Here is a 19,576-nt window from a genome sequence, read left to right on the forward strand (position 1 = left end):
TATGTCTATGAAAGAAAGCAATGCTATAAGGAATAGGAGGGAGGTATTAGAAATATTTTATTATTATAGGATACTTGCACTTCCTATGAGTTGGTATAATGTTATTTGAAAGTGGACTTGGATTAGCTGTAAATGTAAGTGATTAGTTGCAAAATCTAGGGCAAACACTAGAAAAGTTTTGAAAAAGTATAACTATATGCTAAGAAAGGAAAAAGAATGGAATCATATAAAATGCTCAATCAAAACCACAAAAGGCAGAATGGAAGACAAAAAGAAGGGAAAAAATAGAAAACAGTAACAAATATGGTAGCTATTAATCCAATTATATCAGTTGGATAATTGGATACAATCCAGTTATATCCTTAATCACTTTAAAAGTCAATAGTCCAAATACACCAACCAAAAGACAGAGATTGTCAGAGGGGATCACAAACAGGACTCAACTATATGTTTTGTATAAGAAACCCACTTTAAATATAAAGACATATAGACATAGTGCCTATAGTTAACAAAATTGTATCATAAACTTAAAGATTTGCTGAGAGTAGGTATAGGCTGTGTTCCTCTCACAAAAAATAAATAAATAAAAGGGGCAAGAGAAAATTTTGAGGGAGATGGATAAGTTTATGGCATAGATTTTGGTGATGATTTCACGGTGTATACTTGTCTCCAAACTCATCAAGTTGCATACGTTAAATATATACAGGTTTTTGTATGTCAATTATACCTCTATAAAGTGATTTTTTTTTTTTTTTTTTTTTGCGGTACATGGGCCTCTCACTGCTGTGGCCTCTCCCGCCGCGGAGCACAGGCTCCAGACGCGCAGGCCCAGCAGCCACGGCCCACGGGCCCAGCCGCTCCGCGGCACGCGGGATCCCCCCGGACCAGGGCACGAACCCACGCCCCCCCCATCGGCAGGCGGACCCCAACCACTGCGCCACCAGGGAAGCCCCTAAAGTGATTTTTTTAAAACCTGTTTTTCAATCATTCCTCTGGAAAATTTACTAGAATGGCTACAAACAAAATAATACAATCCTTTATTTATAGATACACTGTATTATCTAGTGATTGCTTAAAATCAAAATTATATTTTATCAATTGATACATTAAAATTGAATAAGGAGCTTCTTTGCCATAAACTTTCTTTGATAAAACATGTCAAAATATGCAAAGTGTTGATCAATAAAATAAAATTGATTAAAACATCAAAAAAAGTAAAGGAATGAATAAAAAGAAAACCATGCTAATACCAATCAAAAGAAAGTGGGAGTAGTTATGTTAATTTAGAAAGAGCACACTTCAGATCAAGGAAAGTTATCAGGGATAAAGAGGGGCATTACACAATGATAAAGGGGTCAATTTGCCAAGAAGACTTAACAATCCTTAATGTGTATGTGCCTAACAATACAGTGTCAAAATATGTGAGGCATAAACTGATAGAGATAAAAGGAGAAACAGATGAGTCCACTATTACACTTGGAGATTTCAACACCCCTCTATCAGAAACAGACAAATCACACAGGCAGAAAATCCAGCAAGGACACAATCAAATTCAACAACATCATTAATCAACTGGACATAATTTACATTGATAGACTACTTTATCCAACAACTACAGAATACACATTATTCTCACACTCATATGGAACATTAATCAAGATAGGCCATTTCTGGGCATAAAACATACCTTAACACAGTTAAAAGAATAGAAATCATTCAATGTCTTCTCTCAGAACACAATGGAATTAAACTAGAAATCAATAACAGAAATATAGCCGGAAAACCCCAAAATATATTAAATTAAACAACATACTTCAAAGAAGAAATATCAAGATAAATTTTAAAATATTTTGAACTAAATAAAAATGGAAGCACAACTTATTAAAATTGGGGGATGAAATGATAGCAGTGTTAGAGCAAAATTTCTAGTATTGAATACATATATTAGAAAAGAAGAATGATCTAAGATCAATCATCTAAGTATCTATGTTAGGAAACTAGAAAAAAAAAAGAACAAAGTAAGAGGAAGAAAAAATGTTAGAAATTAGAGCAGAAATCAATGATATTGAAAAGAGGAAATTGATAGAGAAAAACAATAAAATGAAAAGTTAGTGGGGAGGAGTCCAGATGATGGAATAGAAGGACATGGAATTCGTCACTTCTCACAAGTACATCAAGAATTCATCTACAAATGGAACAATTCCCACAGAGCACCTGCTGAACATTAGTGGAAGACTTCAGACACCTAAAAGAATAAAAGAAAAAAGAAAAGAGGAATCATAGAAGGACGAGCAACCCTGGCAGGAAGCTGAAAATGAGGGGAGGTCCCCAAACTCAGAAAAACTCTCTCACGGTGGGGAAATCAGCTGGGACAGAAAAAGACCTTCAGGGGATCAAAGGAGAATGCAGCAGATGGTCTGTGGTAGGCAGGACAAAGTAAGAACTGCAGGCATGGTCTAAACTGTAGCTCTGCGCATTCCAGCCTGAATCGTGAGTTACCTGTTGTGAAACGGGGCTGGGTTCTGGAAAGTGGGGTTTGGAGCATGGACCCAGGAAGGGGACAGCTGTTGGCTGTGGAAAGACAGCCTGAAGGGACAAGAGTAAGGAGCTTCACAACCGGGAAAGTCTGTGGAAAAAGGCTGAGATACCATAAAAGCAAGGCATCATTGTTCAGTGGCGTGCAAGGGGCAGAGCTGCTTTCCCCAACCTCCAGCTTTCTTCTTCAGCCTTCATGGGCACTGGGAGGGGCTCACATCTGACCGGGCTCACTCTCCCCTCAGTCTGGGGTCTCCTCCGCCTGCACGGGCTCCAGGGGCCTGAGCACCACCCATCCCAAAGCCTGCTTGGGAATCAGCCCTGAGCACCACTGCCTGACACAAGACTCCACTGATGCTGGGGGGCGGGTGTGTGGCTGAGTGCTGAAGTGTAGGGTTGGGAGAATGGAACTGGGGAAAGGAACACTGTTGGCTGTGCGGATACAGCAGAGGGGACAGGAGTGAGGGGATGTGTGGCTGGGAATGTCCCTAGAGGAATCTTGGTCTTCCTGGAAAGCAAGGCACCATTGTTGAGAGGTTTGGGGGGGGGCGGGGCCACTGCTGCTCCCATATGCCAGCTCCTGTCTCTATGGGCACAGGGAGTGCACCACAGTCTGTTTCAACTGCCTGCTGGTCCACTGCCACAGGCAACTTGCAGACACTCCAATTGTGGCTGCAGTACCACTGCCCCAACATAAGTGAGTAAGTGTGTCCCAGGCAGCTGCTGTTTTCACTCCCTCTCACCTGGACAAGGAACAGATGTCTGAGGGTGGTGTACATGCAGAGGTGGGGTCAAAACCAAAGCTAAGCCCCAAGGGCGGTGTGACTAAGGAAGAGGAATGGAAATCTTTCTGTGCAGCTGTGCAAGCTCTGGATTAAATCCTTGAGATAGGCTGAGTAAATCTGGTGTCTGTGGAATACCTGAATAGACAACAAGTGTTCCCACAATTGAGACCAGTCTAGCTTTCCCAGCACTGGACTCTGGGGACAAGAACACGTGGGAATCAGGCGAGGTCAGAGTCTGAGCTGGCTCCACACTGCTCACAGCAGGTCCAGAGACCTATCTAGAGGTATTGGGAGGCCTCTTGGGGAGGCGGGGATTGGCTCTGGCTCACTGTGGGAGCAAGGACACTGACAGAGGAGGCCCCAGGAAAATATTCTTATTACTATTATTCTTTGTTTCATTTTCCTCAGTTTTTGGTGTTGTTGCATTTATTATTTTTTGTCTTTTATTTTTAGTTTTAATTTTTTAATCTTTTTAAATATATATAATTTTGTATTTTTAAAATTTTAACTTTACTTTTTGTTGCTTTGTGGGGCTTTTTTCTTGTTTTTGTTTTTTAGTTTTTTTCATTGTTTTTATGTGTATATTTTATGTTTTCTTCCCTTTTTATTGTTTCTTGGTTTTCTGTTTTTGTTTTATTTTTCATTCTTTGTTTTTGTTAATTTAGTCCTTATTGACTCTTCTCATATTAGAATTCTTTTGTTTGTCTCTCCCATTGTTTTGTTTTTGTTTGGTTGGTTTTTTTGTCTGTTTTTTTTTCTTTTTTCTGTGTGTGTTTGTGTTGTGTTGTTACTGCTGTTTGTTTGCTTTTGTTTGTGCTATTTGTCTTGGGTTTTCTTTTCATGTTTTTCTTTTCTTTTCTTTCTTTTTCTCAGGCTGCACTGTGAGGCTTGTGGGCTCTTGGTTCTCTGGCCAGGGGTCAGACCTGGACCTCTGGAGTGGTTACACAGAGTCCAGGATGCTGGACTGCCAGAGAACCCCCGGGTCAGGGAATATTAATTGGCAAGTGTGCTCTGGAAGTATCCATACCAACACCAAGACCCAGCCCCACACAACTGCCTGTAGGCTCCAGTGTTGGACACCCCATGCCAAACAACCAGCAAGACAGGAACACAGCACCACCCATCAGTAGACAGGCTGCCTAAAGTCATACTAAGCCCACAGACACCCCCAAACACACCACCTGATGAGGCCCTGCCCTTCAGAGGGTAAAGACTCAACTCCACCCACCAGAGTGCAGGCACTAGGTCCTCCCACCAGGAAGCCTACACAAGCCCCTGGACCAACTTCACTCACCAGGGGGCAGACAACATAAGGAAGAGGAACTATGACCCTGCAGCCTGCAGAAAGGAGACCATAAAAACAGTAGGTTGGACAAAATGAGATGACAGAGAAATACGTTGCAGATGAAGGAGCAAGGTAAAATCCCACAAGACCAAATAAATGAAGAGGAAATAGGCAACCTATCTGAAAAAGAATTCAGAGTAATGATAGTAAAGATGATCCACAATCTTGGAAATAGAATGGAGGCATGGATGGAGAAGATTCAAGAAGTGTTTAACAAAGACCTAGAAGAACTAAAGAGCAAACAATCAGTGATGAACAACACAATAACTGAAGTGAAAAATACACTAGAAGGAATCAACAGCAGAATAACTGAGGCAGAAGAACGAACAAGTGAGCTGAAAGACAGAATGGTGGAAATAACTGCTGAGGAGAAGAATAAAGAAAAAAGAATGAAAAGAATTGAGGACAGTCTCGGAGACCTCTGGGACAACATTAAACGTACCAACATTTGAATTATAGGGGTCCCAGAAGATGAGAAAGGGAAAGGGCCTGAAAATATCTGAAGAGATTATAGTTGAAAACTTCCTTAACATGGGAAAGGAAATAGTCAATAAAGTCCAGGAAGCACAGAGAGTTCCATACAGAATAAACCCAAGGAGAAACACACCAAGACACATATTAATCAATTAATTGATACAGCCAATATGGAAAGCTGTATGGAGGTTCCTTAAAAAACTAAATATAGAACTACCATATGACACAGCACTCCCACTACTGGGCATGTACCCAGAGAAAACCATAATTCAAAAAGACACATGCACCCCACGTTCATAGCAGTATTTACAATAGCCAGGACATGGAAGCAACCTAACTGTCCATCAACAGAGGAATGGACAAAGAAGATGTGGTACATATATACAATGGAATATTACTCAGCCATAAAAAGGAATGAAATTGGGTCATTTGTAGAGCTGTGGATGGACCTAGAGAGTGTCATACAGAGTGAAGTAAGTCAGTCAGAGAAAGACAAATATCATATATTATATGGAATATATTGGAATATATATTCCAATATATTGGAATCATATATGTGGAATCTAGAAAAATGGTGTAGATGACCTTATTTGCAAAGCAGAAATAGAGACACAGACATAGAGAACAAATGCATGGATGCCAAGGGGGTAAGGGGTGGGGTGGGAGGAACTGGGAGATTGGTATTGACATATATACACTACTGATAGTATGTATAAAATAGACAACTGATGGGAACATACTGTACAGCACAGGGAACCCTACTTAATGCACTGTGGTGTCATAGATGGGAAGGAAATCCAAAAGGGAGGGGGATATATGTATATGTATGGCTGATTCATTTTGCTGTGCAGTAGAAGCTAACACAACATTAGAAAGCAACTATATTCCAAAAAAATTAATTAAAAATAAAAGTAAAAGCTAGTGCCTGAAAAGATCAATCAAATCAATAAGCCTCAAACCAGGCTAAGAAAAAAAGAAGACACAATTTCTAATATCAGAAATGAAAGAAAGAGGAATTCCCTGGTGGTCCAGTGGTTAGGATTCTGGGCTTCCACTGCAGGGAGCCTGGGTTCAATCCCTGGTCAAGGAAGTAAGATCCCACAAGCTGCGTGGTGCAGCAAAATTAAATTAAATTAAATTAAATTTAAAAAATAAAAAAGAAATGAAAGAAGGGATATTACTACAGATCCAATGGACATTAAATGGATAATAAGAAATATTATGAACAACTTATGCTCACAAATTTGGTAACCAAGATGAAATGGATCAATTCCTTGAAAGAAACAATCTGTCAAAATTCACATAAAAAGAAATAGACAATTTTAATAGGTCTATATCTATTAAAGAAATTGAATTAATCAACAACAAGCTTCCCAAAAGAGAAAGCACCAGGCCTAGATGAGTTCACTAGTGAATTCTACCAAACATTTAAAGATATAGGAGGAGAGATTGTACTTTCTAAGGCATTCAATGAAGTCAGCATTACCCTAATATCAAAACCAGACAAGACATCACAAGAAAAGAAAACTGCAACCAATATCTCTCATAAACATAGACATAGATGTAAAAATCCTCAGCAAAATATCAGCAAATCAAATCCAACAATGTATAAAAAGGTTTATACATCCCATACAAATGGGATTTATCCCAGGTATGCAAAGATGGTTTAATATTTGAAAATCAATATAATCCACATCAATAGGCTAAAGAAGAAAAATCACATGATCATATTATTAGATGCAGAAAAAGCATTGAGCAAAATCCAACATCCATGATTTAAAAAAAAAAAAACAAAAACACTCAGCAAACTAGAAACAGAAAGGAACTTTCTCAGTTTGATAAAGACAAGTACAAAAACCCTACAGCTATTATACTTAATTGTGAGAAACTAGAAGTTTTCCTGCTAAATCAGGAACACTATAAGAATGTCCCCTCTCACCACTCCTTTTCAACATTATACTGAAAGTCCTAGCTAATACAATAAGATAAGAAAAAAAAGTATATAGATTAGTAAGTAACAAATAAAACTGCCTTTGTTTACAGATGACATGATTATCTATGTAGGAAATCTGAAAGAAGCAACAACAACAAAATCTTCTAGAACTAATAAGCAATCATAGCAAGGTTGCAGAATATAAGCCAATATATACAAAAGCCATTTGCTTCTCTATATACTGTTAATGAACACATGGAATTTGAAGTTAAAAACACAATAACATTATATTAGCACTCCCCAAAAAAATACTTAGGTGTAAATCTAACAAAACATATCCAAGATCTACATGAGGAAAACTATAAAACACTGATGAAAAAACTCAAAGAAGAATTAAATAAATGGAGAGTCATCCCATGTTCATGGATAAGAAGTCTTAATATTGTCAAAATATTCATTCTTCCCAATTTGATCTATGAATTTAATGAAATTTTAATCAAAATCCCAGCAAGTTATTCTGTAGATATCAACAAACTGATTTTAAAGTTTACATGGCGAGGCAAAGACACAGAAGAGCCAACACAACTGAAGGAAAAAAACAAAGTTGAAGGACTGACATTTCCATACTTCAAGACTTACTATAAAGCTACAGTAATCAAAACAGTGTGGTATTGGCAAAAGTATACATCAATGGAACAGAATAGAGAGCCCAGAAATAGATCCACATAATATAGTCAACTGATCTTTGACAAAGGCGTAAAGGCAATACAATGGAGCAAAAATAGTTTTTCAACAAATGGTTCTGGAACAACTGGACATACACAGATAAAAAGTGAATCTAGAAAAAGAATTACATCCTTCAAAAAATTGGATCATAGACTTACATGTAAAATACAAAGCTATAAAACTACTAGAAGACTAGAAGGCAACATAGGAGAACGTCTAGATGACCTTGGATATGACAATGACCTTTTAGATACAATACCAAGAGCACAATCCATGAAAGAAATAATTGATAAGCTAGACTTCATTAAAATTAGAAACTTCTGCTCTGCAAAAGACAGGGTCAAGTGCATAAGAAGACAAGCTACAGACTGGGAGAAAATATTTTCAAAATACATATCTGATAAAAGACTTATCCAAAATATACAAAGTACTCTTAAAGTTCAACAAAAAGAAAACAAACAACCCAATTACTAAACAGGTAAAAGACCTGGACACTTCACCAAAGAATATATATGGATGTCAAATAAGCATGTGAAAAGATGTTCCACATCATATGTTCTCAGGAAATTACAAATTAAACCAGCAATGAGATACCTCTACACACCTATTAGAAATGGCTAAAATCCAAAACACTAAGACAAATTCTCATGAGAATGTGAAACAACACTCATTCATTGCTGATGGGAATGCAAATTGGTAGAGCCAGTTTGATGACAGTTTGGTGGTTTCTTACAAAACTAAACATACTCTTAATATATGATCCAGCAATCATGCTACTTGGTATTTACCCAATGAGTTGAAAACATATCCACACAAAAAATCTGCACGTGGATGTTTATGTGCTTCATTTATAATTGCCTAAACTTGGAAGCAACCCAGATGTCCTTCAGCGAGTGAATGGACAAACTCTGGTACATCCAGACAGTCGAATATTATTCAGTGCTAAAAAAGAAATGAGCTATCAAGCCATGAAAAAACACAGAGGAATCTTAAGTGCATATTACTAAGTGAAAGAAGCCAATCTAAAAAGGCAGCATACTGTATGATTCCAACTATACGACATTCTAGAAAATGCAAAACTACGCAGACAGTTAAAGAGCAGTGGTTGCCAGGGGTTCATGGGAAAGGAGGGATAAATAGAGCAGAGAGGATTTGGGGCAGTGAATCTCTTCTGTATGAGATTATAATGGTAGACACATGGCATTATGCATTTGTCCAAACCCATAGAATGTATAACACCAAGAGTGAAACAATGTAAACCAGGAAGTTTGGGTGATAATGTAGGTTCATTAATTGTAACAAATGTACCTCTCTTGTGCAAGATGTTGATGGTGGGGGAGGCTAAGTGTATGTAGGGGGCAGAGGGTATATAGGAAATCTCTGTGCCTTCTGCTCAATTTTGCTATGAAGCCGAAAGTTCATGGTCTAAAAACCATAATGAAACACCACTACAAGTCTGTTAGAATGACCAAAATTAAATAGTTATTCAAGAGAATGTGGATCAATCAGACCCAATATACTGCTGGAAAGTGTATAACCATTTAGAAAACTGTTCAGCAGTTTCTTAAAATCTATACTATGACCAAGCAAATCTATTCCCATGTATTTATCCAAAATAAATGAAACTAGGTATCTACAAAAAGCCTTTCACAAGAGTGTTCATAGCAGCTTTATTCACAATAACACCAAATTTGAAAAATCTAGATGTCCATTAACAGATGAATAAATTGTAATTGCTTCAGCAATTACAAGGAATAAACTACTTATACACGCAAACTGAACCTCAAAAATATGCTGAGCGAAAGAAGCCAGACACACACAGATTTATGCTGTATGATTTCATTTATATGAAATCAGAGTATAGGCAAAATGGAGGAGGGAATAATTGGGAAGGTGTGTATGGACACATTCTGGGATGATGTAAATATTCTGTCTTGATGTGCATATGTCAAAACTGAATAGTACATTTGACAAGTACATAAATTATACCTCAGTTTCAAAGGGGCACGTTCTCTGGTATTTATCCTTTCCCACCACCATAGATTGACTTCTGAGACCAGCTACCTTCAGGCATAAGGAATAAGAAAGGGAACTTCTGTGTTTGGATTCTGGACAGCAACAGGCTCTGGGGAACTCTTGTTAAGAATACTGAGATCCTGACACTGCTCAAAACCAAGAGCGAGGGAAGGGGGCCTGTGTTCTGCCTGAATTCACCTGTCCTCCTAGTGCACAGCAGCCTGCCTGGACCCCACAGTGGGGCAGCAAAGGCCAGAGAGGAAAGTCGGGTTTCACAGGGCAGCACCTACATGAAGGAGGGCTGCAGGCAGAATTTTTCCACAATATTTTGCTATTGTAGACAGTGAAGCATGCTACTCTACTTTCACTCTGAGACTCCGAGTTCTTCAGAATGATTGAAAGTTCTGCTTTCAAAATCAATGGGAAAAGTGTCATCCTTGATGACTTAAGACTATGATGTAGAGAGAATATGGAGTCATCCATCTTCTCTTTGCGGGGAAAGCTGTGTGCACCATAGAGACAGCTGGAGGCCTCAGTGACAGCTACTCACCTCCTAAAACTCACCCAAGTGACATGCTGCTTGCCAGCCTGCCACACTTTCAAGCCAGACATGGCAGATTGGCAGGGTTCTGCTGATATGAATCGCTTGGCCCACTGAGTTGCCAACACTGGAAAACTGAGAGTTTTACATAATATTCTAGATTCCCAGATTCTCTAGAAAAATTAGAGCTACAGTGAAATATGGAAATATTATAATATGGGTAACTCTGTCCCTGAATCCCCTCATGGCAAACCCCACTGGCACTAAGTGGAAGCTGGTCTTTGGAACAGGGCTATGCCACCTCCACTTGCCCACAGCCCTTCCCTGGCCCACTTGCCACCTTTATGAGTTGTCCAACTCCTGGATTAAGGTTTCCTTCAAATTGTAGCCATTTGACCTTCTTCATTTCCAAGAGCCAGGGAGGAAATTTCCCATTGGCAATAGAGTAACTTTTCATATAGAATTGCAAAAATTAAACCACAGACCCAATTATTGCCTGAATAATTGTGAATAACATTGTGAGAAACATAATTTTCTGAGTGAATGGGTTGTACCCTTGAGAAATAGCCTGCCCCTCCCTGGGTCTTAATTTTCTGACCTGTAAGATAAGGAAATGAGCTTCACCATCTTATTGGCTTGTCCCTCTAGGGTTATATATCTAACCTTAACTGCCTTGGCAGAGACAGCCAGCTCCTCAGCACCTGTGAGGCTGTTGTACAGGCCTGATCTGCTTTTCATCCAATTCAATAAGAAAAGTGCATGTTCCTAAAACCTTCCATCATGGCCACGTTGGCACGTATATGATCACGCAGAGCAGCCAGCACTTAAGAATATAGAGCTCCCAACCCTGCTCAAAACTAAGAGTGGAGAGAGGGGCCTGTGTTCTACCTGAGTATCTACTGTTCCGCTTGGAGCCCCTCAGCCTGCCTGGGTCCCACAAGGACAGCGGCAGTGACCCCCAACAACAAGGGCAGATTTAAATATTAAAAACCCATATAGATTGATTACAGGATCGGGACTCAGAGACACGAGGGCTTGCACTTTGGGTCTGAAGGGTAGAACACAGAACTGGGTGGGAGAACGCTGCTGTTAAATACAGTGAGGTTGACTTCAGTTTTAGTCAGAAACTGTGTGAGGTAGAATCCAGGGCCTAAGCATTTTAAAGCCTAGTTATTCAGAAGAGGGGGGCTTCTGGGAAGATGGTGGAAGAGTAAGACGCGGAGATCACCTTCCTCCCCACAGATACACCAGAAATACATCTACACGTTGAACAACTCCTACAGAACACCCACTGAACGCTGGCAGAAGACCTCAGACCTCCCAAAAGGCAAGAAACCCCCCACGTACCTGGGTAGAGCAAAGGAATAAAGAATAAACAGAGAAAAAAGAATAGGGATGGGACCTGCACCAGTGGGAGGGAGCTGTGAAGGAGGAAAGGTTTCCACACACTAGGAAGCCCCTTAGTGGGCGGAGACTGCGGGTGGCGGAGGGGGAAAGCTTCAGAGCCGCGGAGGAGAGCACAGCAACAGGGGTGCGGAAGGCAAAGCGGAGAGATTCCCGCACAGAGGATCAGGGCCGACCGGCACTCACCAGCCCAAGAGGCTTGTCTGCTCACCCGCCTGGGCGGGCGGGCCTGGGAATTGAGGCTCGGGCTTCGGTCGGAGCGCCAGGAGAGGACTGGGGATGGCGGCGTGAACACAGCCTGCAGGGGGTTAGTGCACCACGGCTAGCCAGGAGGGAGTGCGGGGAAAAGTCTGGACCTGCCGAAGAGGCAAGAGACTTTTTCTTCCCTCTTTGTTTCCTGGTGTGCAAGGAGAGGGGATTAAGAGCGCTGCTTAAAGGAGCTCCAGAGACGGGCGCGAGCCACGGCTAAAAGCGCGGACCCCAGAGACGGGCATGAGTCGCTAAGGCTGCTGCTGCAGGCACCAAGAAGTCTGTGTTTGAGCACAGGTCACTATCCACACCTCCCCTCCTGGGGAGCCTGTGCAGCCCACCACTGCCAGGGTCCCGTGATCCAGGGACAACTTCCCCGGGAGAACGCACGGCGTGCCTCAGGCTGGTGCAACGTTACGCTGGCCTCTGCCGCCGCAGGCTTGCCCCGCACTCCGTGCCCCTCCCTCCCCCTAGCCTGAGTGCGCCAGAGCCCCCGAATCAGCGGCTCCTTTAACCCCGTCCTGTCTGAGCGAACAACAGACGCCCTCCGGCGACCTACATGCAGAGGCGGGGCCAAATCCAAAGCTGAGCCCCCTGGGAGATGTGAGAACAAAGAAGAGAAAGGGATATCTCTCGCAGCAGCCTCAGAAGCAGCGGATTAAAGCTCCGCAATCAACTTGATGTACCGTGCATCTGTGGAATACATGAATAGTCAACGAATCATCCCAAATTAAGGAGGTGGACTTTGAGAGCAAGACTTATTATTTTTCCCCCTTTTCCTCTTTTTGTGAGTGTGTATGTGTATGCTTCTGTGTGAGATGATGTCTGTATCCCTTGACTCCAACTTTTTGACGAATGTTTTATAAGGATTTTTTTTATTTTTTTTTTTTTTTGCGGTACGCGGGCCTTTCACTGCTGTGGCCTCTCCCTTTGCGGAGCATAGGGTCCGGACGCACAGGCTCAGTGGCCATGGTCCATGGGCCAGGCCACTCCGCGGTACGTGGGATCCTCCCAGACTGGGGCATGAACCTGTGTCCCCTGCATCGGCAGGCGGACTCTCAACCACTGCGCCACCAGGAAAGCCAGTCCATTTAAAAAAAATTATTTTTCTTAATAATTATTTTTTATTTTAATAACTTTATTTTACTTTATCTTCTTTCTTTCCTGCCTTCCTTCCTTCCTTCCTTCCTTCCTTCCCTCCTTTAGGCAACGAATCATCCCAAATTGAGGAGGTGGACTTGAGAGCAAGATTTATGATTTTTTCCCCTTTTCCTCTTTTTGTGAGTGTGTATGTATATGCTTCTGTGTGAGATGATGTCTGTATAGCTTCACTTCCACCATTTGTCCTAGGGTTCTATCCGTCCGTTTTTTTTTCTCAATAATTATTTTTTTAATTTAATAACTTTATAATATTTTATCTTACTTTATTTTATTTTACATTATCTTCTTTCTTTCTTTTTATCCTTCCTTCCCTCCTCCCTCCCTCCCTTCTTTCTTTCTTTCTACTTCTACTAATTCTTTCTTTCTACTTTTTCTCCCTTTTATTTTGAGCCGTGTGGATGAAAGGCTCTTGGTACTGCAGTGAGGAGTCAGTGCTGTGCCTCTGAGGAGGGAGAGCCAACTTCAGGACACTGGTCCACAAGAGACCTCCTAGCTCCACATAATATCAAACGGCAAAAGTATCCCAGAGATCTCCATCTCAACACCAGCACCCAGCTTCACTCAACGACCAGCAAGCTACAGTGCTGGACACCCTATGCCAAACAAATAGCAGGAAAGGAACACAACCCCACCCATTAGCAGAGAGGCTGCCTATAATCATAATAAGTCCACAGACACCCCCAAAAACAGCACCAGATGTGGACCTGCTGAACAGAAAGACAAGATCCAGCCTCATCCACCAGAACACAGGCACTAGTCCCCTCCACCAGGAAGCCTACACAACCCACTGAACCAACCTTACCACTGGGGACAGACACCAAAAACAACAGGAACTACGAACCTACAGACTGCAAAAAGGAGACCCCAAACACAGTAAGATAAGAAAAACAAGAAGACAGAAAAACACACAGCAGATGAAGGAGCAAGATAAAACCCCACCAGACCTAACAAATGAAGAGGAAATAGGCAGTCTACCTGAAAAAGAATTCAGAATAATGATAGTAAAGATGATCCAAAATCTTGGAAATAGAATGGACAAAATGCAAGAAACATTTAACAAGGACCTAGAAAAACTAAAGATGAAACAAGCAACGATGAACAACACAAAAAATGAAATGAAAAATACTCTAGATGGGATCAATAGCAGAATAACTGAGGCAGAAGAACAGATAAGTGACCTGGAAGATAAAATAGTGGAAATAACTATTGCAGAGCAGAATAAAGAAAAAAGAATGAAAAGAACTGAGGACAGTCTCAGAGACCTCTGGGACAACATTAAACGCACAACATTCGAATTATAGGGGTTCCAGAAGAAGAAGAGAAAAAGAAAGGAACTGAGAAAGTATTTGAAGAGATTATAGTTGGAAACTTCCCTAATATGGGAAAGTAAATAGTTAATCAAGTCCAGAAAGCACAGAGAGTCTCATACAGGGTAAATCCAAGGAGAAATACACCAAGACACATATTAATCAAACAAGACACATATTAACCATCAAACTTTAAATACAAAGAAAACATATTAAAAGCAGCAAGGGAAAAACAACAAATAACACACAAGGGAATCCCCGTAAGGTTAACAGCTGATCTTTCAGCAGAAACTCTGCAAGCCAGAATGGACTGGCAGGACATATTTAAAGTGATGAAGGAGAAAAATTTGCAACCAAGATTACTCTACCCAGCAAGGATCTCATTCAAATTAGATGGAGAAATTAAAACCTTTACAGACAAGCAAAAGCTGAGAGTTCAGCAGCACCAAACCAGCTTTACAACAACTGCTAAAGCAACTTCTCTAGACAAGAAACACAAGAGAAGGAAAAGACCTGCAATAACAAACCCAAAACAATTAAGAAAATGGGAATAGGAACATACATATCAATAATTACCTTAAAAGTAAATGGACTAAATGCTCCCACCAAAAGACACAGATTGGCTGAATGGATACAAAAACAAGACCCATATATTTGCTGTCTACAAGAGACCCACTTCACACCTAGAGACACATACAGACTAAAAGTAAGGGGATGGAAAAAGATATTCCATGCAAATGGAAACCAAAAGAAAGCTGGAGTAGCAATTCTCATATCAGACAAAATACGCTTTAAAATAAAGACTATTAGAAGAGACAAAGAAGGATACTACATAATGATCAAGGGATCGATCCAAGAAGAAGATATAACAATTGTAAAAATTTATTCACCCAACATAGGAGCACCTCAATACATAAGGCAAATACTAACAGCCATGAAAGGGGAAATCGACAGTAACACATTCATAGTAGGGGACTTTAACACCCCACTTTCACCAATGGACAGATCATCCAAAATGAAAATAAATAAGGAAACACAAGCTTTAAATGATACATTAAACAAGATGGACTTAACCGATATTTATAGGACATTCCATCCAAAAACAACAGAATACACATTTCTCTCAAGTGCTCATGGAACATTCTCCAGGATAGATCATATCTTGGGTCACAAGTCAAGCCTTGGTAAATTTAAGAAAATTAAAATTGTTTCAAGTATCTTTTCCGACCACAACACTATGAGACTAGATATCAATTACAGGAAAAGATCTGTAAAAAATACAAACACATGGAGGTTAAACAATACACTACTTAATAACGAAGTAATCACTGAAGAAATCAAAGAGGAAATTTACAAATACCTAAAAACAAATGACAGTGGAGACACAATGACCCAAAACCTATGGGATACAGCAAAAGCAGTTCTAACAGGGAAGTTTACAGCAACACCATCCTACCTTAAAAAACAGGAAACATCTCGAATAAACAACCTAACCTTGCACCTAAAGCAATTAGAGAAAGAAAAACAAAAAAAACCCCAAAGTTAGCAGAAGGAAAGAAATCATAAAGATCAGATCAGAAATAAATGAAAAAGAAATGAAGGAAACGATAGCAAAGATCAATAAAACTAAAAGCTGTTTCTTTGAGAAGATAAAATTGATAAACCATTAGCCAGACTCATTAAGAAAAAAAGGAAGAAGACTCAAATCAATAGAATTAGAAATGAAAAAGTAGAAGTAAAAACTGACACTGCAGAAATACAAAAGATCATTAAGAGATGACTACAAGCAACTCTATGCCAATAAAATGGACAACCTGGAAGAAATGGACAAATTCTCAGAAATGCACAACCTGCCAAGACTGAATCAGGAAGAAATAGAAAATATGAACAGACCAAACACAAGCACTGAAATTGAAACTGTGATTAAAAGTCGTCCAACAGACAAAAGCCCAGGACCAGATGGCTTCACAGGCAAATTCTATCAATCATTTAGAGAAGAGCTAACACCTATCCTTCTCAAACTCTTCCAAAGTATCGCAGAGGGAGGAACACTCCCAAACTCATTCTACAAGACCACCATCACCTTGACACCAAAACCAGACAAGGATGTCACAAAGAAAGAAATCTACAGGCCAATATCACTGATGAACATAGATGCAAAAATCCTCAAAAAAAATACTAGCAAACAGAATCCAACAGCACATTAAAAGGATCATACACCATGATCAAGTGGGGTTTATTCCAGGAATGCAAGGATTCTTCAATATACGCAAAACAATTAATGTGATACACCATATTAACAAATTGAAGGAGAAAAACCATATGATCATTTCAATAGATGCAGAGAAACCTCTCGACAAAATTCAACACCCATTTATGATAAAAACTCTGCAGAAAGTAGGCATAGAGGGAACTTTCCTCAACATAATAAAGGCCATATATGACAAACCCACAGCCAACATCATCCTCAATGGTGAAAAACTGAAGGCATTTCCACTAAGATCAGGAACAAGACAAGGTTGCCCACTCTCACCACTCTTATTCAACAAAGTTTTGGAAGTTTTAGCCACAGCAATCAGAGAAGAAAAGGAAATAAAAGGAATCCAAATCAGAGAAGAAGAAGTAAAGCTGTCACTGTTTTCAGATTACATGATACTATACATAGAGAATCCTAAAGATGCTACCAGAAAACTACTAGAGCTAATCAGTGAATTTGGTAAAATTGCAGGATACAAAATTAATGCACAGAAATCTCTGGCATTCCTATACTCTAATGATGAAAAATCTGAAAGTGAAATCAAGAAAACACTCCCATTTACCATTGCAACAAAAAGAATAAAATATCTAGGAATAAACCGACCTAAGGAGACAAAAGACCTGTATGCAGAAAATTATAAGACACTGATGAAAGAAATTAAAGATGATACAAATAGTTGGAGAGATATACCATGTTCTTGGATTGGAAGAATCAACATTGTGAAAATGACTCTACTACCCAAAGCAATCTATAGATTCAATGCAATCCGTATCAAACTACCACTGGTATTTTCCACAGAACTAGAACAAAAAATTTCACAATTTGTCTGGAAACACAAAATACCCCTAATAGCCAAAGCAATCTTGAGAAAGTGAAACAGAGCTGGAGGAATCAGGCTCCCTGACTTCAGATTATACTACAAAGCTACCGTAATCAAGACAATATGGTACTGGCACAAAAACAGAAAGATAGATCAATGGAACAGGATAGGAAGCCCAGAGATAAACCCCCGCACATATGGTCACCTTATCTTTGATAAAGGAGGCAGGAATGTACAGTGGAGAAAGGACAGCCTCTTCAATAAGTGGTGCTGGGAAAACTGGACAGGTACATGTAAAAGTATGAGATTAGATCACTCCCTAACACCGTACACAAAAATAAGCACAAAATGGATTAAAGACCTAAACGTAAGGCCAGAAACTATCAAACTCTTAGAGGAAAACATAGGCAGAACTCTCTATGACATAAATCACAGCAGGATCCTTTCTGACCCACCTCCTAGAGAAATGGAAGTAAAAACAAAAATAAACAAATGGGACCTAACGAAACTTCAAAGCTTTTGCACAGCAAAGGAAACCATAAACAAGACCAAAAGACGACCCTCAGAATGGGAGAAAATATTTGCAAATGAAGCAACTGACAAAGGATTAATCTCCAAAATGTATAAGCAGCTCATGCAGCTCAATAACAAAAGAACAAACAACCCAATCCAAAAATGGGCAGAAAAACTAAATAGACATTTCTCCAAAGAAGATATACAGCCTGACAACAAACACATGAAAGAATGCTCAACATCATTAGTCACTAGAGAAATGCAAATCAAAACTACAATGAGATATCATCTCACACCAGTCAGAATGGCCATCATCAAAAACTCTAGAAACAATAAATGCTGGAGAGGCTGTGGAGAAAAGGGAACACTCTTGCACTGCTGGTGGGAATGTGAATTGGTTCAGCCACTATGGAGAACAGTATGGAGGTTCCTTATAAAACTACAAATAGAACTACCATATGACCCAGCAATCCCACTACTGGGCATATACCCTGAGAAAAACGCAATTGAAAAAGAGTCATGTACCAAAATGTTCATTGCAGCTCTATTTACAATAGCCTGGAGATGGAAACGACCTTAGTGTCCATCATCAGATGAATGGATAAAGAAGATATGGCACATATATACAATGGAATATTACTCAGGCATAAAAAGAAACGGAATTGAGCTATTTGTAATGACGTGGATAGTCTGTCATACAGAGTGAAGTAAGTCAGAAAAAGAAAGACAAATACCGTATGCTAACACATATACATGGAATTTAAGAAAAAAAAATGTCATGAAGAACTTAGGGATAATACAGGAATAAAGATACAGACCTACCAGAGAATGGACTTGAGGATATGAGGAGGAGGAAGGGTAAGCTGTGACAAAGTGAGAGAGAGGCGTGGACATATATACACTACCAAACGTAAGGTAGATAGCTAGTGGGAAGCAGCTGCATAGCACAGGGAGATCAGCTCAGCGCTTTGTGACCGCCTGGAGTGGTGGGATAGGGAGGGTGGGAGGGAGGGAGACGTAAGAGGGAAGAGTCATGTGTAACTGATTCACTTTGTTATAAAGCAGAAACTAACACACCACTGTAAAGCAATTATACTGCAATAAAGATGTTAAAAAAAAACCAAAACCCATATTGAGTGTGTGTTTGTGTGTAGGCGGTGGTAGGTAGGAGCTCTGTACTTTCTGCTCAATATTGCTTGGAACCTAAAATTACTGTAAAAAGTAAAGTGTATTTTATAAAATAAAATCACTTAAAAAAAACAGAGAAAAAAATCCTATTGAACCTCAACATGAAATTTCCCCAAACTTACTCATTCACATTCACGTTGCAACTGAAGTAGAAAAGAGTTAACAAATATGTAAAACCTCTTGATGAAAACATCAGAGAAATATTTGTGGATGAGCCAGGGCAGTCTTGAAGGTTGATCCTTCCTTCAAATATCATAATATAGAGTTGGCTCACCAAGCAACCTTAACACTTTAAGATGGTCCCATTTGTTGCTAAATTTTG

Source organism: Aethalodelphis obliquidens, unplaced genomic scaffold, assembly GCF_003676395.1.
Source record: "Aethalodelphis obliquidens isolate GAN/ISIS:26980383/991018 unplaced genomic scaffold, ASM367639v1 scaffold43, whole genome shotgun sequence".
NCBI lineage: Eukaryota > Metazoa > Chordata > Mammalia > Artiodactyla > Delphinidae > Aethalodelphis > Aethalodelphis obliquidens.